Consider the following 27987-nt stretch of genomic DNA (forward strand, 5'->3'; position numbering starts at 1 on the left):
ATCCAGATTCTCCTGATTCTGGTTGAATCACTTGAATTCACTGGAATTGGGCACAATATACCCCCCTCCTCGGGCTTTCCTCCCCCCTCCCTTGCCTCCTACCATCTTGTTTGTTTGTTAAATGTTTATATGCCCTCTTATACGTATGTTGTAAACATATGTCTGTGTTGAGGTTTTTTCACCCTATTTGTAAAATTCAATAAAAATTTGTTTAAAAAAATGTAATACCATAAAAATAATTTTTATTAAACTGCTTTTTTTAAAAAAATATAACCAATGAACTAAAAACAAACCACACCAAGCAATAATTAATCAACTATACTAGACAACACTCGCAGGTGGGCATGGGGGATGGGTATCCCTGTTACACCCTAATAATCCCTATCTGTACCCTACCTGTCTGCAGAGGTTGGCACCCTCTTGGACGCAATGTGGCGCCCCCGCTCCTCGGTGGCTTGCCCTTATCTCCCTAGCAAATCCCTTGTATATACACCAATAGGGGATTCACGAAAAATGCCACTACACAGGGATACAGCACACAATGACTTTTCTTGATTATAACCAAAAAAAAGGGGAGTAGGACAGCAATATACAAAACCAACCAAAAAAAAGTGCAGTGAATAAAACCAATCTGATATTCTGGGAGCATAAATATAGATATAAGGATATCTTGCCTACCAGGTCCCTAGAGTAATCCCTGCCTATCAGCGGAGGTTGGCACCCTCTTGGACGCAAAATGGCGCCCCCGCTCCTCGGCGGCTCTCCCTCGTGTCCCTAAAAGTCTCCTGGGTTATAGATACTAAAACATACACCAGAAACTGGGCACTCATTAAGCCACCCATCAGTCTTCTGCATTCAAAGTTAGAGACAACTCTCAGGGATCTCCAGCTCAAAAGTATGGAAACACAGTGAAAAAGGATATTTAAGGCTGGCTTATTTCCAGTGTTATCTAAGCATGCTTTTTGTATTCCATTTCAGTATAAGTATGGGGTACTTTAATATATTTAGTAATAATACCATTTATCCTCTATATTCCTTCTCCAAAGGCATCATAACTCAACTGTTATTAGTTTTTGTGTACAAAAAGTTTTATTTCAGATGTCATAAAGCGTCTTCAATGCCCCAACAACTACAACATACCTATTACTGTTAGTGGTTCAGGGTTTAATATGTGTATATGCAGTACAAGCACCTATTGCATCGTGCCCCAAACATTACTCAAAAACCAGCAAGACAATTTATGCCAATCATTGTTGGTCCACCTTATCTATATGCAGGTTTCACCTTCAGGTTTTTAACAGATGTATATACAAGAAAAAACAGCTATTGCACTGGCCCCAGAAAAATCAATAGCCGACACAATGAAAATGCCAATTCATGTCAGTCTAACTTATCTGTACTCAGGCTTCGCCTCGACGCGTTTCCCTCCCATGATAGAGTTCTTCAGGATGCTTATAGGAATGTCTGTGTCTCTCTGACATCAGGATCAGATATGGCTCCTGGTTGTAGGTGTCATCCATCCCCCATGCCCACCTGCGAGTGTTGTCTAGTATAGTTGATTAATTATTGCTTGGTGTGGTTTGTTTTTAGGTCATTGGTTATATTTTTTTTTAAAAAGCAGTTTAATAAAAATTATTTTTATGGTATTAGTTTTTTTTGGTGAGACATTGTTTATACTAATCCAGCAATATAGGTAATATACTTTTTTTTTAAAAATGTAGCCTGCACTGATTGATGAACCCGCGGCAGAGATTCGGATTGCCATCAAAACGGGGTGGAGCTGCGAATCAGGGACCTGGATCTTGAACTACACAAACTGTCTGGGAAGTCTCTGAAGAAGACATGGCTGCTTCAACATGCTGGAACTCAGGAGGGATGTTTAAAGCCTCCCACTTAGTGGTTAAAGACTGCAGCTGTGTGGACAGCTGTTCCTGTTCATCTTTCTGTTGGCGAATCTCCTAATACATGGTCTGAAAGGGCAGGATCTGGGATCCAGCGGGATCCATGGCCTGATCAAACTGTCACGGTCATGGTTTGTGGAACCACTGTGCCACGGACAGCAGAGAGCCTGGAGGGTTGTGGCTAAACGATCACCTGACTGTTCACTAGAGCCTCTGATGGTGAGGTTAGACTTTGTTCCCGATGAAGAAAGGTGCCACTCCAGGACAGACCAACGGTCGTGCAGCAGCTGGACCCAGAAGGACTGACTGGATGGAGCAGCAGGCAGAGCTTGATTCAGAATGAGGGCAGCAGTTTGTGTAGAGAGCAGCAGACAGGATCTGCACCAGTGCGACAAGCGGTATTCGCACTTAGAGCTCAGCAGGCAGAATTGCATCCGAGTGCAGCAAGCAGGATTTGCATCTGAGTGCAGCAGGCAGGATTTGCATCCGAGTGTGTAACACCCCAGGAAGCCGGTTGTTACAGTGGTATTGCCTTCCTCATGGGGAGGGTGATGCCATGCCTGGAAGCGACAAGGATCCCTTTAACAGGTAACATGTACATACAACACTGATCTGACTCCAGGCCAGAAGGGGGAGCTCTGACCCAGTTTGAGGGAGGTTTCCCTATACTGGCTGGAGGAGTTAGCTAGTCAGTCAAGAAGAGAGCTGGAGTTGAGCAGACATGCGGTTCTGCAGCGCCTAACAGAGCAGTCTGTAGGATACTGTGAGGGGAGAAGAAGTAAAGGAGAAACGGGAGTGGAACTGCGATTGGGCTCACTCCAGGATCAAGCACAGAAACCGGAGGCTGGAATATCGAGGTTGTGGGGGTAACTGTATGCCCCACAGCAGAAATTGGTGGGCAGGAGATTCCAAGTCTCCTGGCCACAATTACACCCGAAGGCATAGCAGCAGATAGAGCCCGGAGTCACCACGAGCAGGGACACCTGTAAAAAGGCTCAAGTTGCCTGCCATGTGGGTAGTGTCCACCTAAAAGGGACAGAGAGAAAGAGAGGTCCTTGTGTGAAGTGTCAGACAGCAAGGAACTTAAAACACAACGCAGTAAGAAAGGCTTCCAACACCACCTGGCTAGGGGGGATTCCGAATAGCTTCCAGACTGCCCGGATTCCAAAGACCACCAGTAATCTGTGTACCTGAACTGCATCAGTAAAAGGTAAAGAGACAATCTTGTGCCCTCTGATTCTTTCCTGCACTACACCATCTATCATCTTTACCAACTGCACCGAGAACCCTGGGGACCAAGTTCTACATGTGGGGAACTATTCCACCTCTGCTGCAATGCCATCATCCCCAGAGGACCCTTTTAATCAGCAATCCCTGGCCAAGTACCACAGGTGGTGTCACGAACTCTACTACAATAGACTTTATTCCCACTACACTTTTCTCCTTTTATTGGACACTTAGGGGCACGGGCCGGGTCACTGCCACCGTGACCACCCCTTTAAGAACTGTACTGACCCGGTACTGAGTACCCCGCGGTCCTAGCGAGCGCTCCAAGTGCAACAGGCAGGATTTGTATCCGAGTGCAGCAGGCAGGATTTGCACTAGCATGCAGGAATTGCACTGGTATGTGACCATGCACAACATAGACTATAAACAGGAAGGTTGCTCAGGCACCTCCCCAGTGGGAAGGAAGCAATATAAACACAACGTCCCACAGCCATTGGCCCTTTAAGAAGGCGGGAGTGCCCGCGCGCATGCCCTAAAGACATGGCTAGAGGGCCGGCTGGAAGCATGCAGAGCATGGAGAAGGGAAGAACTGTCTGCAGCATGGGTGAAAGAAGAATCATGCCGAAGACCCTGGCTGTAAGGGCAGGGATCCGGCGTGGTGCTAACATACTTTATGTGAGAGTTATTCCAGGCTAAGGGGAGGATGCTGGTAGGAAGATAACTCTGCTTCTGTTCTTCATTGTCATGTGAATCACGTCCCATAGCGTCACTGTATGCCTGTGACGTCGAGTTTTCATCCTGAAATCTCAAGCCTGCGCAGTCCCAGTGATATTGTACCACTGCAGCGTTCCGCCCTTCTCTGGGCATTGGCTTCACATTTCTACTGCACCTTCACCGGCGAATCACTGGTACTTCCGCTCCCATTTTCTGGAGGGCAGAAACATTGATATGAAACATACTGGTAGGACTTTTTTCAGCAGTATATAACTTGTATGCTCATATTAATAGGTTACATAGCTTAAAAGTGGTGACACATTCCGTTTAAAGGGGTATTCTAGGCAGATAAAAGATTCTACTGGACAAACCTTCAAAATCTATAAAGCTGTGCCTGTGGAGGAGGGGAGGGCAGGCCATACTGCAGCCTTCTGATCCTAGGAGACAGAAGCAGGCAAACATCCATCACCAAGAGCTGCACCTGTTGAGATTCCAACAGGAGAGTACCGAGGAGGTAGGAGCGGGGATTCCCAACCGCAGAGCAAGTGTGAGAGCTGTCTGTGCTCCCCTTCCACCCGGACAGTGGTGCAGTGATAACTTACCTGTCACAATGCTCAGGTATTTATGCTGCAGAGGAGGCTGCACACAGCAGCAATGAAGCAGGACTAGACGCCGAGTTACTAACCTGATCACCAACGGGACCTTACACATGTGACAGAGTGATCAGGTAAAACAACAGGACCTTCAACATGTGACTAAGTGGGAGGTGGTCAGGGGGCGCAGCCAGACGCCAGGAAACAGAGAAGGGACAAGCATAAAAGAATAGTCAAAACAAGCAGAGGTCATAGCCATGAGATAACGAGATACCAGCAGGGAGAGTCAGAGAATAGTCAGAAGCCAAGCCAGGGGTCAATAATCCAGGAGAACGAATTGAGTAAAGCATGGAAAGCAAGAGCACTATGCAAGCCAGCACACACTCCAGAGGTCAAGCATACAGACTGCAGAAAACCTATAGCTGACAAGGATACCAGGTTAGGAGCAAGTATAAATAGCCCTCCCATCTTGAAAGAGAGGCCAACAACATTAACCCCGAGAGAACAGGACATTAACCTTGTCCTAACCATGACAGTACCCCCGCATTAACAGGGGGGGCACTGGACCCCCAGGCTTCTCAGGATACCTGGCATGAAAAGCCCGCACCAGTCAATCAGCATGCACAGAATTGGCCGGAACCCATTACCGATCCTCAATAGAATATCCCTTCCAATGTATTAAGTACTGAAGCCTTCAACGCATCCACCGTGAATCAATGATGCGCCCTACCTCGTACTCCGGCTGACCCTCTACCAACACTGGCGGAACATTGGATGAGGAATCTTATCTAACTGTCCCCACAGGTTTTAATAGGGACCTGTGGAAGACATTAGATATTTTGAAGGAGGCGGGCAACCGTAATCTATACGCCATCGGGTTGATCACCTCTATAATCTTGTATGGACCTATAAACCTGCGGCCCAACTTCATAGAGGGTACTTTAAGTTTGATGTTACGGGTAGACAACCACACCTTCTCCTCCACAGTAAGTGTAGGAGCCGACCTCCTCCTGTCCGCAAAATGTTTGTACCTCCTTTGAGCTTTGGAGATATTACCCTGAACCTCCCTCCAAAGGGTTCTTAACTGTTGCACCAGACCCTCAGCACCAGGGCAACCAGAATCCATGCGAGAAAATTCTACAAATTGTGGAACAAACCCATAATTGGCCTGAAAAGGAGATTTGCCAGTAGACTGATTAATACGACAATTGAACGCAAATTCTGCCATGGGTAATACCTCACACCAGTCCTCCTATCTGGAAGAGGCCAGGCATCTCAAAATTTGTTCCAACAACTGGTTGATGCTTTCAGTCTGACCATTAGATTCCGGGTGATAAGCAGAGGAGGAAGACAACATAACCCCCAACTTGTTACAAAAAGCCCTTCAAAATCTAGCAACAAATTGCACACCCGTCAGACACCACATTCACAGGGACCCTATGCAACTCAATTATATGTTGAATGCACAAACGAGCTAAGATTTCAGCAGAAGGTAACACAGGTAACAGCACAAAGTGGGCTTGCTTAGAAAACCTATCAACCACTACCCAGACTACAGAGTTGCACTTGGAAGGAGGAAGATTAGTGATAAAATTCATGGACAGGTGTGTCCAAGGTTTATCCGGAATTGGCAAAGGTACCAGTTCCCCGGCCGGACTAGAGAGCTCTTAGAGCAAGCACACACCCCACAAGTATTCACAAACTTTTTAATACCAGTAACCATAGAGGGCGACCAAAAATTCCTAGCTACTGCTCCCCCGGGTAGCTGCAATCATAGGGTGTGCACTCAACACAGAGTCATGAAATTCTTGCAGAAATGTGAGACGGAAATGATTGGGTACAAACAATTTGCCTGAGGGTTTATTCTTGGGAGCTTGTGACTGTGCTTCCAAAATCTATCTCTATAACTCAGATGAGATTTCAGCCACAACCACTCCAGGTTGAAGAATGGAGGAAGAAGGTTCTGGAAGGGACACAGAATCAAAACTTCGGAATAAGGCATCCGCCTTTACATTTTTAGACCCTGGTCAGAACGTAATGGTAAAATGAAACCAAGAAAAATAAAGTGCCCACCGAGCCTGTCTGGGGGTCAATCTCTTAGCTGACTCGATAAAGGCCACATTTTTATGATCAGTGATGACCGTAACTGGATGAACAGCCCCCTCCAAAAAATGCCTCCATTCTTCGAAGGCCAATTTAATTGCCAAAAATTCCCTGTTGCCGACGTCATAATTTTTCTCAGCCGAAGAGAATTTTTTAGAGAACAAGGCACAGGGTTTAACCCCTTAATCCCATATGACGTACTATCCCGTCGAGATGACCTGGGACTTAGTTCCCGGTGACGGGATAGTACGTCATATGCGATCAGCCACGCTCACGGGGGGACCGCTCCTGGCACACTAACCCTCGGAACACTGCGATCAAACATGATCGCAGCGTTCCAGCGGTACAGGGAAGCATCACGCAGGGAGGGGGCTCACTGCGTGCTTCCCTGAGACCCTCGGTACAAGGTGATGTGCTCACCTTGTATAGAGCGTCTCCTCCCTGCAGGCCCCAGATCCAAAATGGCCGCGGGGCTACATTCGGGTCCTGCAGGGAGGTGGCTTACCAGCGCCTGCTCAGAGGAAGCGCTGGTAAGCCTGCAGCACTGCATGTCAGATCGCTGATCTGACACAGTGCTGTGCAAAGACTGGGCAACAATCGAGGAAGTTGTCCAAACTCCCAGGTACATTTTTTCTCGCTTATAAAACTAGTGCTCCAGGTGGAATTGGGACATGTTCGCGGTCATCTGGTGACCACCGCCTTTGTTGACTGCGGTTCTTCCATTAATTTGATTGATGCCCAAGTTGTGACTTGTAATAACATAGGGACAGTTAGGCTGAAAAACCCTATATAAATTTGCATTTTGCAGTGAGAAATAAGTATTTGAACCCCTACCAACCATTAAGAGTTCTGGCTCCTACAGACCAGTTAGATGCTCTTAATCAACTCCTTACCTGCATTAAAGACAGCTGTCTTACATAGTCACATATATAAAAGACTCCTGTCCACAGACATAATTAATCAGTCAGACTCGAACGTCTACAACATGGGCAAGACCAAAGAGCTTTATAAGTATGTCAGGGACAAGATCATAGACCTGCACAAAGCTGGAATGGGCTACAAAACCATAAGTAAGATGCTGAGTGAGAAGGTGACAACTGTTGGTGCAATAATAAGAAAATGGAAGAAATACAAAAAGACTGACCATCGACATCGATCTGGGGCACCATGCAAATTCTCACCTCGTGGGGTATCCTAGATCACGAGGAAGGTGAGAGATCAGCCTAAACCTTCAAGTTGGAACTTGTTATTGATCTCAAGGCAGCTTGGACTACAGTCACCAAGAAAACCACTGGTAACACATTATGCCGTGAAAAGGTTTAAAATCCTGCACATGTGCAGGCCCGCCTGAAGTTTGCCAATGAACACCTTGATGATTCTGTGAGTGGGAGAAGGTGCTGTGGTCAGATGAGGCAAAAATTTAGTTATTTGGCATTAACTCAACTCGCCATGTTTCGAGGTAGAGAAATGCTGCCTATAACCCAAAGAACACTGTCCAGACTATCAAGCATGGAGGTGGAAATATTATGTTTTGGGGGTGTTTCATCTAAGGGCACAGGACTAGTTCACCGCATCAATGGGAGAATGGATGGAGCCATGTGCCTTAAAATCCTGAGTGACAACCTCCTTCCCTCTGCCAGGACATTACAAACGAGTTATGGCTGGATCTTCCAGCAAGACAATGACCCAAAACATACAGCCAAGGCAACAATGGAGTAGCTCAAAAGTAAGCACATTAAGGTCATTGAGTGGCCTAGCCAGTCTCCAGACCTTGATCCCATAGAAAACTTATGGAGGGAGTTGAAGCTCCGAGTTGCCAAGTGACAGCCACAAAATCATAATGATTTAGAGATGATATGCAAAGAGGAGTGGATCAAAATTCCTCCTGACGTGTGCAAACCTCATAATCAACTACAAAAAATGTCTGACTGCTGTGCTTGCCAACAAGGGTTTTGCCAGCAAGTATTTATTTCTCACTGCAAAATGCATATAAATTTATATAATTTATACAATTTGATTTTCTGGATTTTATTTTTGATATTCTATCTCTCAATGTTAAAATTAACCTACCCTTAAAATTATAGACTTTTCATGTCTTTGTCAATGGGCAAACTTACAAAATCAGCAAGATCAATCGCAAAGATTTAAGCACCTCCTCTCGGACATCGCGGAACCGTTCAAAAATTTCTACTCTTCACTATATTCTGTAGACTCAACTAATCCTTCTACACAAATTGCTAACTTTAATATATAGAACCAGTCTGAAATCTCAGCCCCTAATGCTTCTGTCAACCCAGAAAAGGCATTCGATAGGGTGAACAGGATATTTATGAATTAATCGCTTTCTCGACTGGGTCTGAAATCCAATAGGTTACACTGGATTTCAGCATTGTATTCAAAACCAACCGCTTGTGTAACAGTTAACGGAGTCACATCTAAGGATTTCAGTATATATAACGGCCTGTGACAAGAGTCTCTGCTTTCCCCTCTAATTTTCATTATCAAATTTGAACCCTTTCTTAGAAGAATTAGATCCAACATGAACATAGTGGGTCCCTGCATTCGCGGCTTTCTTTACAAGATTGCGACCTATGCAGACGACCTGCTTTTCTTCATCAATAAACCAACTAATTCTTTACCTAACTTGATGACAGAATTCAGTACATATAATAGCATTTGAAACTTCAAAATTAACTTTTCCAAATCGGAAGCCTTGAACATTAATATTCCACATTCCGTCCTGACACCCTTCAAAACAGCCTTTAATTTTAAATGGAATAAGACAGCCATAAAATATTTAGGAATATTGCTACCGAATTATATTAAACTAACGTACTCTCAATTTTCCCAGTTTACGTAAATCGGTGCAGGGGGACTGCTCGAGATAGACGAGGAGTGCCTTTACAATGTTTGGCAGAAGCGCATTCTTTAAGATGAATATTCTCCCTCGCATTTTATACGTCATTCAGGCTCTACCGATATGCATTTCCTCATCCTTCTTTAGGAGTCTCATGGAGGTCCAAAACAAATTGATATGTTGGGGTAAAACTCCACATATCGGTAGGGCCACACTATCGTCCAAAGTCCTCAGGGGGTATAGGGCTACCTGATTTCAGATCATATTATATTGCCTCTCACCTCTCAAGTTCCGGAATGGTGTAGGAATTGATCTGGGAAAGCATGGGTTGGGATTGAACAAATTTTTACAAACATCCCTCTAATAACTACACCTTGTCTTGATTTACCTACAATTTCTACACTCAAAACTCATCCGTTAATTGGGATGACTCTGTTCTGCTGCAATAATCCCTCGGTTCGTTCATCAATTCTGCCCCCATATTCCTCTATGTACCATATCTTGGGTAATCCACTTTTCTCCCCTGGAATTGAGGATGGCATTTTTCGTTCCTGGTTATAGAAAGGCAATTTTAGAGTGACACACTTTGGACATCGAAATTTGTGGCCTTCAGAAGAACATCTTCAGGGTCTCTTAACTACTTCCCCCTTGGGACACTGGAGAATTGGCCAACTTTCTCATTTTTTTTAAATTTCTCCTACCTAGAGCCTTTTATAACAATGATAAAACAATTTTTGAAGTGGAATGTTCTAATACGGCCCATTAAGACATACTTTGTCATTCTCGTATTCTCTACTGATTTAACCCCTGGATCAGTCTAAAACACGCTTCCAATCTCAATGGGAGAGAGATCTGGATTGCACTTTAACGAGGGATCAGTGGAGGTGTATATTCACCTTGACACATAAATCATCCATCAGCTTGCAATTTGAGGAGGCCAGCTCTAAACTGCTTTCTCGGTGGTATAGGGTCCCAACTCGCCTACACTCTATATTTCCAGATGCTAGTCCCATGTGTTGGACATGTGGGGAGGAGGATGACCTACTACATGGACCTGTAAACTCCTTTCTTGGGAAAAGTACAAATAGAGTTTCATAAATTAACTGATCTTATGTCAGACCTTGACCCAGCTCTCGTCCTTCTCCATCACAGCAACATCCCTTTAAAAACACAAAAATTCGATATTGAGACACTTGATCACTTATGCTAGGGTATGTATTTCTTTGCTATGGAAAAGTAACACTATCCCAACATCTCACTTTGGTTTTCCAAAATAAATTAGATTATGTTAATGGAGGAGCTCACCTCCACAATCAAAAAATCCCATAATAATTTTTATAAAACATGGTTCTACTGGCCGGAGTTTAAATCTTCCGCTGATTACCTTGACCTTATAAGGGAGAACTAAGTCTATACTTCAGGAGCCTCTCTGAAGTTACCCTTACCCTCTTACCCATACATCCCTTCCCCCTCTTCCCTTTTAATTTGTGTGTATTTTGGTTTTAACTTCTGCTCGTATTTTCTTTAATTACCCCTCTATGTTAAATCACATGAATATGTAAAGACGTAATGTTTAAGTCTAAGTCACCACGCCGGCATATCCAAAAACAAGGTGAACCAATGTACTACCAGCGACTTTACCTGTATTGCGTTTACTTCTTTCATTTCATTTCCAAATGTTTTGGAAATACTGTTTTACCTACTAATTGTGGCACAACTAGTACCCGGTGTTCACATTTGTATTTGTATTCCCTTTTAACAAACTTAAGAAATTTATAAAAAAAAAAAAGAGCTGAAATTTATAGCTCTGATTTTAATCCTGACATTTGCTATTCACAATGACAGGGAAGGTGCTATATGGTGGTCCCCCTCCATTCTGGGATGTTACATCACAGATAAGGAGAATGGCCTGCTCCTGGCTTCTAGCCACAGCCAGCCCCTTGATAACATCTTCTTCTGTTTAGTAGAAGATCAGGGGGTGTGGATAGCTTCTGACCAGCTACAGTCATTTGTCTGTGCTCTGGTTACCCTGTCCTTTCCCTTGAGGAGGAATTTAACCTCCCTCATAGAGGTTTTTGTCAATATATTCAGGTACAACACACCTTCGTTGCCCAGAATAAATTTTTATGGAGTAAAATTATTACAATTGTATAATCATACCTGGCAGGTTTGGCTGGAGACTGCAAGTTTTTTTTTATTAGGGTATGTGGAAAAATGGACACTGGACACACACGGTAAAACTGCGGTAGGGCATTTATTGTTTCTTGCACATAAATTGATAACATTTAGATGGATTTAGACAAACCCTCTTACAAAACGTGATTAACAAGGCCATTACTACAGGACTGTATGTTAAAGTGATTTATTCTAAAAGAAATGCTAGAGCCAAAAATGAGAGAATATGGCGGATTACTCCGGGACTGGCCTCCAGCATGTTAGTACAAGATGGTGTCTTTGTCCCTGGAGCTTCTCTACTCGGTATAAAGAGACACTGATCATCTTCATATAAAGAGCGTTTGAGAATAATAAAAGCTGCCTAAATATAAGGACCTTGTCTGATCTACGGTATATGTCCTTGTATAAAGAACTATGGAGATGGCGCTATTCTTCTGTATAAAGTATGTGATGTTGCTGTAGCCCTACTACTTCTGTACAGTGGTCACTGTATATATAATCTTACCCATTCATTATGGATTAAGATTAGCGAGATAGGGAGAGGAATTGTAATGGATCACACCAGATGTTCCAACAAAGGAGGAATGGATCATATATACATAATATTTTAATAGAACATGTTTATTATTGTGGTATAGAAAGGGAACCTGTCAGCAGGAATGTTAACAGTAACCTACAGACACTGCGAGGCTGGCGCCATTATACTGATTAAAAGGATACCTTTATCGATGAAATCCGTCTTGTGGTTGTTGTTTATTCCCTATTTTCAGTTTTGAGTTAATAATATGGTCGTGCTTCGGGGGCGGGCCTGTTGGCGGGGTCTTTATCACAGATCTCTCAGAGCACCACATTAACCCCCCCCCACCACAACCCCACCCAGGATCACGAGCATCTCATTAACTCAAAACTGAAAATACATTTTAAACAACACCCACAAGATGGATTTCATCAACCAAGGTATCATTTTAATCAGTATAATGGTGCCAATTTGACACTGTCTGTAGGTTACTGAACATAATCCTGCAGACAGGTTACTTTTAAAGATGTTTGTTCACAAGCGGAGATTGTGGATTGAAAGAGATTGATGAATGGCTGATCACGGAAATTGGGATTTAGGAAGATCGAGGAGGAAATGTTTGGTATTTTTTGGGAGGTTTAATGGGAGGTCTAGCAATATTTCACCTCAAAAGCTCTGTACTTATAAGATATATTAAAATGTAACCTTTAATAGTTCATTAAAAATACCACATATGAACTTTACATACCCCGACAGAATTTTTGCTTTCTTGGCCTTTTTTCTTTTTGAGAGAATATGAACGATAACACCAAAACTTTTTCTCCACTCATGGTTAGTGGTTGGGTGAAGCCATTTATTGTCAAACTACTGTGTTTTCTCTTTTCAAATCATAATGACAACCCAAAACATCCAAATGACCCTGATCAAAACTTGCGGACTTTTCAGAGGAAGAGATTGCTGTCATTATTAAATCACTCCAAAATTTTATAAGGTATTTAGCGAGCAGAGGGATCTCCATTCGTGCTCCAGTCCCTGGAGGCCCCCATTAGCATTTTACCAAAACCAGGGAAGAATCCATTGTTAATTTACAATTATAGGCCCATCTGTTTGATTAATGTGGACATCAAAATAGGCAAATAGGTTGGTGCCTTTGTTACCAGGGGTTATTCATACAGATCAAGTAGGGTTTGTCAAGGGTCGGGAGATCAGAGATAATGCGTATGAAAATCTTCTCCTGATGGCTCGGGAGAGGTCCAGATTGCTCCCGTTATGTTTGCTTTCGGTTGACGCGGAGAAGGCCTTTGACCGGGTCAGCTGGAGCTTCATGTCGGCTTCCTTGCATCAATTGGTCCTGGGCGCCAAATTTATCGAGAAGATTCTCACTCTATATAGGAGCCCTTCAGCTAGGGTTAATGGTTTCCGGTCCTCCCCTATGCATATCAACAGCGGTACACAGCAGGGGTGTCCTCTGTCTCCCCTCTCTTGTATGTATTGATAATGGAACATCTGGCAATAGCCATTAGAAAAAAACACAGCATTCACGGTATTTCGTTTGGGGTAAGTCAATGTAAATTGGCCTAATATGCAGATGACCTCCTCATGTTTATATCATAGCCTCACATTTTCTTCCCCTCCATAGTCAAAGAATGAGACATTTGGCCAACTTAATAATTTTAAAGTGAATTATTGTAAATCGGAGGTCCTTAATATTAATTTATCTAGAGATGAAGTTCAACATCTTAAAGATAATTTTCCCTTTAAATGTCAGCAAACAGCATTAAGCTACTTGCGGGTAACCCTCCCGGCAGATCATACTAAACTATATTCTTTAAACTTTCAACACCTTTTGGATAAGACTTTGAAAGACTTATATAGCTATTGATAAGCGGAAGCTCTCATGGTTCAGCCATATTAATGTGATAAAAATGGATGTACTGCCTCACTTCCTGTATATTTTCTAGACAGTTCCTCTAATTCCTCTTCCTTCTTTCTTTTCCAGAATCTAATCAGCCATCTGGAGATGGTTGACCCCGAATCGGCAAGGGGGGGAGGGGCAGGTCTTCCAAATTTCAAATGGTATCACAAAGCAGCGCTGTTGACACGCATGCTGGACTGGCAGTACCACAGTTCGGACAAACAAGGGGTGGGAACAGAACAAGATCGCTCTAAAATTCCAGTCCATAACCCCCCCTGGATCAGCCCTAAAAGTAGAGGTCAATTCAGTTCTGAAGCTGACCTCCTTAAAGATACACTTAGAGGCTGGGATCGGGAGACCCACAGAGGCTATATCTCCTTAGGCAGTGGTCACATTACACCTCTCTTCTCTAATCCGGAGTTTCCCCTGGGATTGGAGAGGGATTGTTTTCTTGGGTCGGAGAGAAGGGATAATACTAGATGCTTTCATATCCTCAAGGGTTCGACCATGCCCGCTTTTGAATCAGTGCAGCCGTTAGAGAGTGGGTCCCTTCTGATTGGTTGGAATACCTCTAACTAAAATCCTTCCTCTCGTCTCCAGAAGGCGCAGGCTCATACTCCTCCCTTCCTACACCGTTTGAAAAGCTTTTCCTGTTGGGGTCACTGCCTGCACATGCTGTCTCCTTAATATATGCTCTTTTGAATCAAAATACCAAAGATGAGTTCCCCAAGTATGTGGAGAGGTGGAGGGGTGAGTTGGGAGTTGATATATCGAAGGCGGAGTGGAGGAAGACATTCATATACTCACATAAATTCACTATTGCCTGTGCTGCACAGGAAAAGAACAAAATTATCACCAGGTGGTATCACTGTTCTGATGTCTTACATGACACTTTTCCCTCCATCACCGATAAGTGCTGGTGTAGTGGAGTAGAGAGAGGTACCATGCTACACATTTGATGGGGATATAATCATATTAAGCAATTTTGGGATTCCATCTTTTCCGCTTATCAAGCCATTAACGGTCATTCGGTGACCTACTCCCCCAAGGTGGCTTTATTATCTTAACGAATTAAAAAATGGATCAAAAATAGAACATTTTGTCGATAATAAAACCATCTTTTATTAATGAATAAATTAAAAACCAACTACCAAACCAGTGATTCCCAACAATAATTTAAACAAAAAACAAACATATCTAACCAACACCAAAGGACAACCATCAGGCTTCATTCCTTGCGGAAAATGCTCAAGCTGCATACGAGTTTCAGCGAAAAAGGAGATCCGTACAAGCTTTAAGGATGCTAATAAAGCAAATGAGTACTTTATTAAGGATCACATCACCTGTCAAACCACAGGGGTTATCTATGCACTAAAGTGTCCATGTGACAAGATCTACGTGGGTCGCACTAAAAGACGATTAACAGATAGGATTAAGGAGCACCTCAATAATATAAGCAAGGGGTTCACGTGACACCCATTATCTCGTCACTTTTTGGACAAACATAATTGTTCCTTCCGCGGGGTCTCTTTTTGGGGCATCCAGGTGGTCCAAGGTAATTCTAGGGGAGGAGATTATTTAAAAGCAATGTCCAGGGTGGAGTCCAGATGGATATTCACCCTGGACAGCTTAGCCCCGAGTGGTCTAAATCAAGAAATAGAATTATATGCATTTTAGCCACCAACCCCCTCTCCCTTCCCTTTTCTGCAACAGCACTCCGGAACACTAGTGGAGAGCAGTGACTATACACACAGAGACCACCATATTCATAATGGTCAATATGGGAAGGTGACCCGCGAAGGGGCATAGGCGCAATACGTGCGAATGCGTGTGTGTACATACATCTACAGATATATATATGTGTACGTTTGGAAGCTCAACCTTCCAGAAATAAATGGGGTATTTTAAGTAATTGACAAATAAGTAGAGCAACACGAATAATTTTGTATACAGTTCTCCCCATTCGCCGTGCGGGCTATTTATCTGGATGATTCCGTTCTGGAACATTCCCTTTTTTTTATGCATTTATTTTATGTATTTTTTGATTTTTAATTATTTTGTGTATTCAACATTTTTTTTTTTTTTTTTAAATCATTCACCCATTCTATCCTCTATATTTATACTTGTTGAAAGAATTTTCCTATCTCCCATATTCTTTCAGTAGTACAGTTTTTAATAAATGAAAACATAGGGAGAGATGTAGAATAATTGTATTTTAATTCACACTCCTAGTACAACGTTTTTAATTTATTCATTAATAAAAGATGGTTTTATTATCGACAAAATGTTCTATTTTTGATCCATTTTTTAATTCGTTAATATATAAAAACTGGCTCACGAAACATCCCTAATTTATTAATTAATTCATTTATTCACTTATTCCAGCCCAAATAAAGAGTCTTTCTGTGGAGATATTCAAGGGGGTTAAAGGAAGGAAGAGAAAAAAAAAAAAAAAAAAAAAACTGAGGCATTAACGATTTAAATCGCACTATTATCAGCATTTAGCTCATTTAGAGTATATATTGGTGCTGCATTGTGGCTTGCTCTCTAATTCATCCTACAAAACAAGCAGCCAGAAACAAACAATTATAACCTGGCAATCTGAGTCCTATTCACAAACGGCCAAGTAGCAATTAATGGTTCCTGGGTGTAACTAATCAGCGAAGTAATGATGAGGCTATTTAAAGACGGGTGTCCACAGGCAGAGACATAGCCCTGATGAAGAGGGGAGTTACCTCTCGAAACTAGTTGGCAGCTTGTCTCTCTCGCGCACCCGTCCCTGCTTTCTGTGACGTCACACTAGCTCTGCCCCATCTCGGCACCACATCCTCAGCGTTGCTTCCGGCCGGGGCACGCGAGGCGCTGGTACCTCCTCACCACTCGCCGGTACGTTCTCGTCCAGGAACTGCGGCCTCTGGCACGCACACCGGACTCTAACCCTCCCAGCTCAGCGGGTTACTTTATCGGCACCGTATCCAGTGGACTACCTTGCCTACCTCACCGCGGGTACCTTCATAAGCAAACATGTGGTGAGTGCCAACTAATTCCTATTTATACCACTGCAATTATTGTGGCCAGTAACTTCCTACTATTCTAGTGTATTGCTTGCAAATCATTTTATTCTCTACTTTGTTTACTCACCAGCATCAGTTTACCACACTGTGGAAAGACAAATACCAAAACCTCACATAAGAACATCCCAAGTGTAAACTGTACAACCTTATATAAGGAGTAAGTGCACCCAGCTAATACCCTTGATACTTTGTGTGTACAATATAAACAATATACCGAGGTTTTACACACTTTGCCTTCCAGTATCGGTTCACTACACTGTGGAAAGAGAAACTATTAACCCCACATTGAAACACCACAGGTGCAACCTATACAGCCTCATAAAAAGAGTAAGTGTTTGTAACCAACACCTTTTTTTTTTTGTAAGGTCCAAATCAAATAATATATCACTCTGCTGCACACTTTAACTTTCAGCAAACCACTGTAACCAGGTGTAACCCTTCACTCACAAGGGACCCCAGACAACATAGTAATAGCCATATCAAAAGTAAGTACATTGATATTCCAGTTTCGGTTTAGCGCGGTGGTTAATAGTATTATTAATCAACTGGTTTAATTTTTAACAGAGTTTTGCACAGAACCTGTTTTAACCACCTGCAGCTTCCGTGGCTTCCTACTGTGATAGAAATATATATATCTTGTAGATCTCACTTGCATGTATACTCCTCTATAATCAAATATATACTTATATGCTCACAGCTAATATATATATATTATAATCAATGGTTTAAAATGGCTGACACGAACTGAACTGATATAAGCCTGATATAACCCAGACAGATCATATGGGGTTTTCCACCCCTAAAAGCAGAACAGAGTCAGATGTTTGGTGACTGCTGGTCAGGTGTCTCCACTTTGTCCTAGACAGAGAACTCGAGTTTAGTTGCTTGATCAGCAGTCATATGAGCATTAATCACAATATTCCATATATGTTTAGATAACCAATGACAGAGGAGCTAGACAATATGGTAATTAACTAACCACCCCTGACAACCCCTAACCACTCCTTTCTATGTGAAAATATAAAACTATGTATGTACAATAAAGTGTCAGTATTGATGGAATGTTGTTCTGTCACAGTTGTGTACAGTCCATTCTTGATGAGCGCTCAAAATACTCAGTCTAATTGGGAGCGGCCGCAGCACACACAGGGATATATTTATCCAACCCTAATATTTCCATAACAAATGGCGCCCAACGGCTCGGATGAAACGCACGGGATCCTTCTAACCGGAGATACGGAAGTTGTAGCGTGGCCTGGCACAGGGGCAGGAGACTGCGCAGCTCCATAAGTAAGGTAAGAAAATGTTATCATCTTACCTGAAAGTCCCCTGTGCCCAGTCCTTGTCTATGCCTCTTGCCGGTCAGATGTGGTCACAAATTCCCAGGTAGTGTAAAAAATCCGTAGCCACGAATCCACCCTGGGAGGTGTCTGCTGTGTACCGTGTATATGTATTTGTGTAAAATCCGAGAGAAGGAAAAAGTGACTTTTGTTTGTGGTTGCTGAGAAACAGACCGCAGGAGGTCAAATCGCTCGATAAGTTATTGCAGGATTCCCGTGCATAGGAGGATCACGCAGAGTTCCGGGGCAGGTAGTCCCATGTTCCAGGCACGGGTAGTGATAACTTAAGAGGGCTACTGCAGATTCCCGTAGTGCCGGCGATCCAGTCAGGACGTCCGGACCGGGGTGGTAGATTTCCCGCTTGTTGTGCTTCTCAAGCACTCAGGTGGCCCGGGCGCAGGTGCGTCCAGTGCGATTGGCAGTAGTCTGTTCCCAGCGCAACCTGCATGTGTCACAGAATTTAAAAGGGCATCTCTCGGATTGTCTGTTTCTGTTTGTGTCATGTACTATTGCCGCTTTAAGAAGCATACAATTGAAAAGAAAGTTTTGGGTTTTTTTTTTTCCCTTCTCTCATGAACTTCCTCTTTTTCATCTGAAGCGGAGATATGCATTGTAAATCAAACTGTCACATCTGGTTTTTTCTGACTGCAATGCTGGCTATGTGTAGTTTTTTTTTGTGAAGAAGTGAAATTTAAAGTTGTATCTATCATTTTTGATGTGACATAAGTGTTTTCAGAAACGTGATTTTAGTGACATTTGATATTATTGCAATGGCATACGTGATATCTAAGAGGAAGTGTGTCTCTGACTGCATTTGAGCGCAGAGATTCTAAAGGAAAAAAAAAAAAAGAAAAGCCGTTTTAATTTTTAATTTTTTTTTTACTCTCTTAAAGGGTCTTTTTCTTTTTGCGGCATTTTAAAGTTTTTAATTAAGTTTTCCTCAATCTTCAATCTCTTTACCTTTTTATTTTTTTATTTATTTTATTTTTGAAAAAAAATTTTTTCCTCTTGTATCAAAGTTTTTGACGGTTTTTCTTATCGTTTTGAGTTTTTCTTAGTGTTTTATATACTCATTTTTAGAAGTTTTTTTAGTACTGTTTTCTTTTCTCATTTTTGTGTGTTTTTCATTTTCATTTTTTTGCTTTTGCTATGGGGAATAAAGTGGCCGAGCAACAGGAAAGTCTTTTTACTTCCTGATGAGAAAACAGCCCCTAGATAGTGACACAATACGAAGGTGTTAAGTATGTGTAGATTTTGGAAGGTATAAAGTACGTGAAATTCATTAGAATGGCAGACTTCAAGCTGCGGAGTGCGTTGACGTAGAAGGGAAAATAAGGGAAGTTACAGTAGCTGATGTTAGATTGCTGAATACTAATACATGGTATGAAGTGGCAGCAGAGCTTACATCGTTTAGGTGGTACAGAAAGTTATGTGAGCAAACCAGGAAGTGATTTTTGTGGGTATGAGACGGGAGAATCTGCGCAGTCTGCTTTTAGCAGAATCCATGGTATAGGTAGTTATTTTTGCACAGTATGTGGCGCACCCCGTCTCTCTCTACAGGGAGAAGGCATAATTGCTTCTCTCTATTATTCTTGTTGTTCTCATCTATCCTCTTTTTTTTTTCTCTGTCAGTCTTTTCTCTCCGTATTCTCTCTCTCCTTTCCTCTCCTCTTCCTCCACATTTTTTTCTCTTCTCTCTCTTCTCCTCTCTCCACATTCTCTCTCTCTCTCTTCCCCTCTCTATCTCTCTCCTCCATACCCTCCATCTTCTCCTCCCTCCTTCTCCACCCCCCCACCACACCTTTCTCCTCTCTCTCTCTCCTCCCTCTTCTCCTCACCCTCTCACTCCCCTCCTTCTCTCTCCTCTCTTCTCCCTCTCTCTCCACATTCTCTCTCCCCTCCTACTATTCCTTTGTCTCACTCCTCAACCCCTCCCTCTTCTTCTTCCTCTTTTTTCCTCCTTGTTGCCGGCTGGGCCAACGCCCAATTCAAACAATATGGTGCTTACAGCACAAGGTTCCCTTTCCATGTCCCTGGCACAGTCTAGCCATTGCCATTTGTGATATCGGGGAAAGAAGGTGAAAGCCCCCCTACAGTGGGCAGCCCCAGACATATCAGGCAGCAGTCAGCTCAGCCCTGGGTGCAGAGGGGGGAGGAGTGATATCAGAACGAGCTCACTGACAGATCCTCCGTTACCTCATTTCACAGTCAACAATATTGTAACCCCTAAGGTTTTACATGAACTTTGATATCACCATGTATTGATAATGTACAGCTTCAGCACCGGTCAGAGCTGCCTACATCCACATTCACACCAACATGAAACTATAATCCTAATCCATCATAGCTTCAGCAAGGGGGGAGACATCCTCACACAAAAAAAGCAACTTCTAAGTCCAATATCAGTCAGTGTATGACCCCAGTACAAGCTATCACAACTATTCCTCTGATGAAGATGAAGAAGGAACATCATACATGCTGTCTAGTACTAGAAAAGAAACCCACAGGCACCAAGAATGCAAGGGCAGATAGAGGCACCGCCATTACACTATGTGCACTGCACTTCAAGTCAGGTGACAATCTTCCAGACCCAGGGATGCATCCTATGCCATTTTACCGAAGAATGTAGCAGAAGCAGTGAACATATGCAGCCAGCTGGAATGATCTCTGGGCCATGAATGAAAATAGAAGCAGGTGATGCACTCTGGCCAATCATGAAGGAACAATTCAAACTTCCAGCAGAATCAGACGTACACGCTTGGGAGTCAGGGCCACAGCTAATTGAACAACTCAGAGAGTGGGCCAAAGGCAGATTGGCAGGACAAGCCATGACATGAGCCAAGATAAGACAGAGTCTGTAAAGAAGTTTCATTGCAGAGTAATGCAAGTATTCCAAGACTTGGGCTTCACCATTCATGATCAGATACACAGGCCTTTGGGCATGGACTGAGACAGCCAATCAGGAAACCACTGATAGTGGCTAGGCCTAGGAACAGGTCAATAGCAGTGGACTGACCCAGAAAAAAATGTTTTATGTGCGCCTAGGAGACTGTTTATTGCCGATTGTCACCAAAATTGCCACCATCATAGCACCACAAAAGAGCACAAAGAAGGAAACAGGTGCCGTGCTGCTGACAACGCTGGAAGGGGAGCCAGAGGTGAAGACGCTGCAAAGTGCCGACCAACACACCAGAAGAACCGCTGCAGACTCCAGAGAGGAGACACCGACCTCAATAAGGTTAGCAAAGGGGAGAAGCTATGTTGGAGCAGGGGGAAGAAGTGATAGCAGATGCAGCCACAGCCCCTGTAATGCCCCAAGACCTTGGGTTGGATGCAGCCGCCGGTCTCATGGCACCCCCGGGCCTCGTCACGAATGCACCTGCAGGCCCCGTCTTACCACCGCAGCTTCAATCAGCAGGCCGGACCCCGCTGCCGCTACTGTACCCATCATGCCGTTGTCCACAGTAGCCAAAGGAATTGAGTCCCAACCAGGGGTGCAGAAGACAGCCCCTCTCATGGTGACCACTGACCTGGAAGCACAACCACCCTACAAAGACAGAAGAAGTGTCAAGTGTTACATCTGTGGCAAGTTTGGCCATTACCAGAACCAGTGCAGGGCACCCACGCCCCCGAAGAGACTGGACCCATGCAACCCAAGAGTTGGTCCGGAGAAACAGGTCAAGGAAGAAGTGCAGAAAGCAGTGAAGTACCCCGTCCATAGGACAGAGGCAAGCAAGCCAGGCCCGCAAGACACTATGCTCCTGACATGTAAAACTTCATCTGCAGGACCAATACCTCAAATTACCCTTAAAGTGGATGGCGTTGTCAGATCCAAAGTGGTGCAGCCAGAAGTGTGATGACACATGTGGAACTCACTGATCCCACCTGCCTATCAGAATCCTCTGTGTCTCGCATGGGCATTGATGGTCAAGTCAGACATTCTCAGCTTACAAAGCCACTGAGCGTGTGCACTCAGCCAGGACACTCTATCCTGTCCCAGTTTGTGGTGTAAAGGACCTGCCACTCAACCTGCTGGGAGCGAACCTACTGCAGAAGCTGAAGGCAACCACAGTGTTCCAGGAAGATGGGACAGTGACACTTTCTTCATCCCTGACCCAAGAAGAGTCATGCTGGCGGCCCTACAAGAACATTAAGCAACCAATGAGGCCTACTCAAGGAGGTACTGGACATAGTACCAGAAAGTCTATGGTCTAAGGGACCCCAGCACGTGAGAAAACCTCAAGTTGCCCCAGTACGGGTGTCACTCAAGCCATGTACCCCGTACCCTCGTAAGGCCCAGGCCATGCCTAGAGTCAAGCTGCCTCTGACCAACTGAAGGTCTACCTGGAAATAGGAATCATTGTTCCTCGCACATCGCCTTGCAATACCCCGCTTTTCCCCATCAAGAAAAAGACTGTAAAAGGAGAGCCTGCCAAGTTCAGAATGGTATACAACCTGAGAGCTGTGAATGACGCCACGGTGTTTGAAACTGCAATTATGCCGAATCCGCACACTCTGCTCTCAAATGTGCCTGCCACAGCAAAAGTGTTCACAGTGAACAACCTGGCAAACATTTTCTCCAGTGTTCCAGTTCATCCGGAAGACCAGTTCCTGTTTGCCTTAATGCACCAGGGGGGACAACACACATGGACAGTGATGCCACAGTGGGCCCAGAACAGCCCTTCACAGTTCACCAAAGCAATGTCCACAGTTCTCACCAACTGAGTCACAGAACATGCAGAAGTAACCCTGCTACAATACATGGACAATCTACTCCTTTGTGCAGTTGACTTTGACACGTGTAAAGCCCATTCCTTGTATCTCCTACTCTACCTGGCGGAGCAGCACTGCAAGATCTCAAAGAACAAAGTCCAGTGGTGTCTGAAGCAAGTTACGTTCCAGAGACACTGTATTGCTCACCCGGCGAAACACCTGACAGATGACCGGAAGACCACAGTGGAGAAGATGGTCCCTCCGATAACTCCAAAGGTGCTACAGGCCTTCCTTGGTCTAGTTTCATATTGCAGAGCCTGGATCCCTGATGCTTCCGTCCTAATGCAGCCTCTGTGTGAATACGTCAGTGTGACCCCGTTCCTCCAGACAGATGTGGCCTTCAGTTCGTTCAAGAAGTTAAAAGGCTCTGTAGTCTCAGCGCCAGCACTAGGCCTATCTGACTACAAGAAGCAATTCCGTCTCTACTTGATGAGAAGAGAAGGCCTTGCTACTGGAGTCCTGACACAGCTTCAGGGGGGAAAGCAGAGACTTTCGGACTACTTTTCAGCTTGCCTGGATCCAGTTGCAAGGGAAGCCTCTTCCTCCCGCATGAGAGCAGCAGTTGCAGCACACGCCCTCCTGGACAGGACTACTGACATCAGTGGAAAAACCATTGGAAATCCTGACTCTGCATGACATCTCAGCAATCCTCAACCAAACCCAGCTAAAACATCTCTCCACCGCCAGGCATCTTCGCCTCCAGTGCTCTCTACTCCTGCCCAACAATGTCACCATCTCCAGATGCACAGTCCTCAATCCGCCCACTCTACTCCCACTCCCAAGGGGGGATACAGATACGGATCCTCAGATAAAAAAGTCTGATCAAAATCTGCATGATACCTTCTGCAGGGATCTGAATTTGCTCCGGACGGATGACCATGATTGCTTCAGCATCGTGCAAGAGGAAACGGCAGGACTACCCAAGGTGGCAGAAGAGCCACTGACCAACCCAGAGTTGATCCTCTATGTGGATGGCTCCAGATTCGCAGATGATGAAGGAATATTTCACACGGGATGTGCAGTGACCAGCAATCAAGAGATCCTGTGGTCCAGAAGTCTGCCGTCCAGTCTGTCAGCCCAGGAAGCAGAACTAATAGCGCTGATGAAGGCCTACCAGATGGCAGAAGACAAGACTGAGAAAATGTATACCGATTCAAGGTACTTGCATGGCATAGCACACGACTTCGGACCCATCTGGGTGCAAGGGACTTCATCACAGCAAGCGGAACAACCGTGAAGCATCATGGAGCCATTAAGGACCTGCTGAACACACTTCAACTTCCAAAAGTGGTGGCAGTACTAAAAGTCAAAGCGCATGGAAAACTGAACACAGTAGGGGCACGAGGCAACAACATGGCGGACATGGCAGCCAAAGAAGCAGTCAAGGGAAGACAATATGGAAAAGTGGAAGAGGTCGTAGAGCCGGACGGCTACTACAGGACGGCTGAAGACAGGAAACCTGACAAGATGACATCCTGGGATCTGCTCAAAAAGGTTGCAAGAGCAAGCCCCAAAGGACAAGAAGGAATGCTGGATGCAGAAGTGAGCAACACATGAAGAAGGAAGGGTATACTAAATGGACTACAAACCCTGTTTACCCCGAAGCATGTACCCTATGGTGGTCCAGTGGGCACATGGGCCCACACACAGATTAAAGACACAGATGAATGATCCGATTGGTGCTTACTGGTTCGCTCCAGAAATCTCTACCCTAACAGCCAAGTTCATAAACAGCTGTCTGACCTGTGGCAAATGCAACCCTGGAAGAATGAAGAAAGTTCCCACACATCAACTTGCCAGACCACTGTACCCCCTTCCAGAGGATCCAGATAGACCACATCCAGATGCCGCCAAGTGGAGAATTCGAATATGCCCTTGTGGCCGTGGACATGTTCTCAAGATGACAGCCAGAAGCTTTCCCAGTGAAGAACCAGTCAGCAAAGACTACTGCAAAGAAGCTACTCTCAGAGACGAGATATGCAGCTATGGGGTCCCAGAAGTGATAGAGAGTGACCAGGGACCCGCATTCACAGCAAATCTCACACGAGAGATCTAGTCAGCAGTAAGGTCAGACTTAGGCCTACACACTCCCAATCACACTACTCAGTGTTAGGCACACTCCCAGAGGCCCAGGAAAGCTGTTACCATATGAAATTTTGTTTGTGTCTAGTCCCAGGTTAGGGGTATCCTTTCCCTTAGCAGCTGATTATGTAATATGATACTTTGTCTGCTTATGTAATTGAAATCACCAAGAAACTTGCTAACATCCATTCTCGAGTTTTTTCTTCATTGCCAGATCCAGAGTCCGGTATGCACTCCTAGAAGCCAGGAGACTGGGTGTTGGTGAAAAAGCTTGTAAGGAGAACACCACTCGATCCCAGATTTGATGGTCCTGCTCAAGTGCTGCTGATGACACCAAACTCTGTGAAACTGGAGGGAAGACTCGCTTGGATCCACTCATCGCATGGCAAGAAAGCTCCCCTACCAGAAGATGACACCCAAGCCAGAATGATGTCGTGGATGCCCTGCCTGACCGAAGAGATGACCTACCTGATAAAGACTGCACATCGCTCACTACACATGCTATTGACTAAGAGACTGATTGCAACGAACCCCCGTTAGGGACAGATCTCCTGACCGCCCATTTGCGAAAAGTCTGTATGGAGTGGGGCACAGGCGTTAGGCTTGTGTCAGTTCGCCAACAGCACAAAAGAGTTGCAGCGCTTTGGGACAGGAGGCTAGGATTAGGGCAAGTGATATCTAAGGGGGGCTTGTGATAGAAATATATATATCTTGTAGATCTCACTTGCATGTATACTCCTCTATAATCAAATATATACTTATATGCTCACAGCTAATATATATATATTATAATCAATGGTTTAAAATGGCTGACACGAACTGAACTGATATAAGCCTGATATAACCCAGACAGATCATATGGGGTTTTCCACCCCTAAAAGCAGAACAGAGTCAGATGTTTGGTGACTGCTGGTCAGGTGTCTCCACTTTGTCCTAGACAGAGAACTCGAGTTTAGTTGCTTGATCAGCAGTCATATGAGCATTAATCACAATATTCCATATATGTTTAGATAACCAATGACAGAGGAGCTAGACAATATGGTAATTAACTAACCACCCCTGACAACCCCTAACCACTCCTTTCTATGTGAAAATATAAAACTATGTATGTACAATAAAGTGTCAGTATTGATGGAATGTTGTTCTGTCACAGTTGTGTACAGTCCATTCTTGATGAGCGCTCAAAATACTCAGTCTAATTGGGAGCGGCCGCAGCACACACAGGGATATATTTATCCAACCCTAATATTTCCATAACACTACCTCATCCTTCCAGGTGAATAAGCGCCAGTGTATATACGTTTTTATTCTTGGCTTTATTATCTATCCTCCCGGGCTCGTTTCGGTTCCAGAAAAAGGGGCTCCTAAGATTCTGCTTAACTGCTGCGCGCACTGTGATCCCGAGACATTGGAAATCCTCCCAATCTCCGAATATGTCTGAATGGGTGACCAGCCTTCAAAGTATGGAGGAACTGCCCGCTGAGGTTGATGGTTCAATGGAGAAATATCTGCAGGTTTGGAGTCCTTGGGTTTTGTATATGGACTCTCAGGATTTTCAATCTCTCTTTTCTAAGCCATAAGGAAGATAGATTGAACAATAAGGGTTAGCCGGACGTCATTATAGGGGTGCAAGTTGCCCCCTTTTATATCAGACTTCATGGTTCCTCCTTATTTGGAGTGACCTAGCTTCTCTTGTTTGGCGGATACCTATATCCGCCATGGATTTATTTTTCTTTTCAGATTTTGTTGGACTTGCCTGAAAATGACTTTTGACCTGAAAGTTCTAGTATTTCGGAACTTGTTGGCTACATGTATTGATATACAGTTATAAATGAGACTTCTTTTTGTACTCATTAATCGTTATGTTGCTGAATCCTTTGTTACTTGATTGTTCTGAATTTCTTTTCAATAAAAACCAGATTAAACATAAAGTTAGCAGAAGAAATTACAGAACCACTAGCCAGAATCTTTGAAAAGTCCCAGAAGATTGGAGAAGGTCAAATATTGTCCCTAGGTTAAAAAAAGAAAGGAAATGTAACCAGGAAATTACAGGCCAGTAAGCCTTACTTCTACCAGGAAAGATATTTGAAAAAATTATTAAAACAGCATGCATGTAAGTACTTGGATAAGAAAACAGTAATTAGCCAGAGTCAGCATGAGTTTGTAGCAAATAAGTCATGCCAGGCTAATCTAATTTCCTTCTATGATGGAATCACTGACTGGGTGGAAAAGGGAAATGCAATAGATATAGTACACCCTGACTCCAGGAAAGCATTTGATAAAGTATCTTATACTATCCTTATTGAAAAAATGGCCAAGTATGAGATTGACAAGGCTACAATTAGGTGGATTCATAACTGGCTTAGTGATCATACTTAAAGAGTGGTAATAAATGGTTGCACATCCAATTGGAAAAGTGTTTCAAGTGGGGTACCACAAGGCTCTGTCCTGGCCCCAGTGTTGTTCAACATTTTTATAAATGATCTAGATAAAGGTACTGAAGGTAAACTAATCAAATTTGCAGACGATGCAAAGCTAGGAGAGATAGCTAACACTAGAGAACACAGAGAAAGGATCCAGAAGGATCTAGATAAGCTTGAACAAAGGTCAGCGAGTAATAGAATTGTATTTAACATGGAGAAATGCAAGATTCTACATTTGGGCAAGAAAAACAAAAATTACATCTATAGAATGTAAGGAATGGAACTAAAGGTAC

At 43.9% G+C, this 27987-nt stretch overlaps 1 protein-coding gene across 1 annotated transcript in view; it reads right to left on the reverse strand.

Moving 5' to 3' along the window:
• Window positions 1-27987, reverse strand: part of LOC143767522 (uncharacterized) — a 254632-nt gene that overhangs the window by 188873 nt on the left and 37772 nt on the right. The window lies entirely within an intron of this gene.

The sequence above is a fragment of the Ranitomeya variabilis genome, chromosome 4 (genome assembly GCF_051348905.1).
Source record: "Ranitomeya variabilis isolate aRanVar5 chromosome 4, aRanVar5.hap1, whole genome shotgun sequence".
Classification (NCBI taxonomy): domain Eukaryota; kingdom Metazoa; phylum Chordata; class Amphibia; order Anura; family Dendrobatidae; genus Ranitomeya; species Ranitomeya variabilis.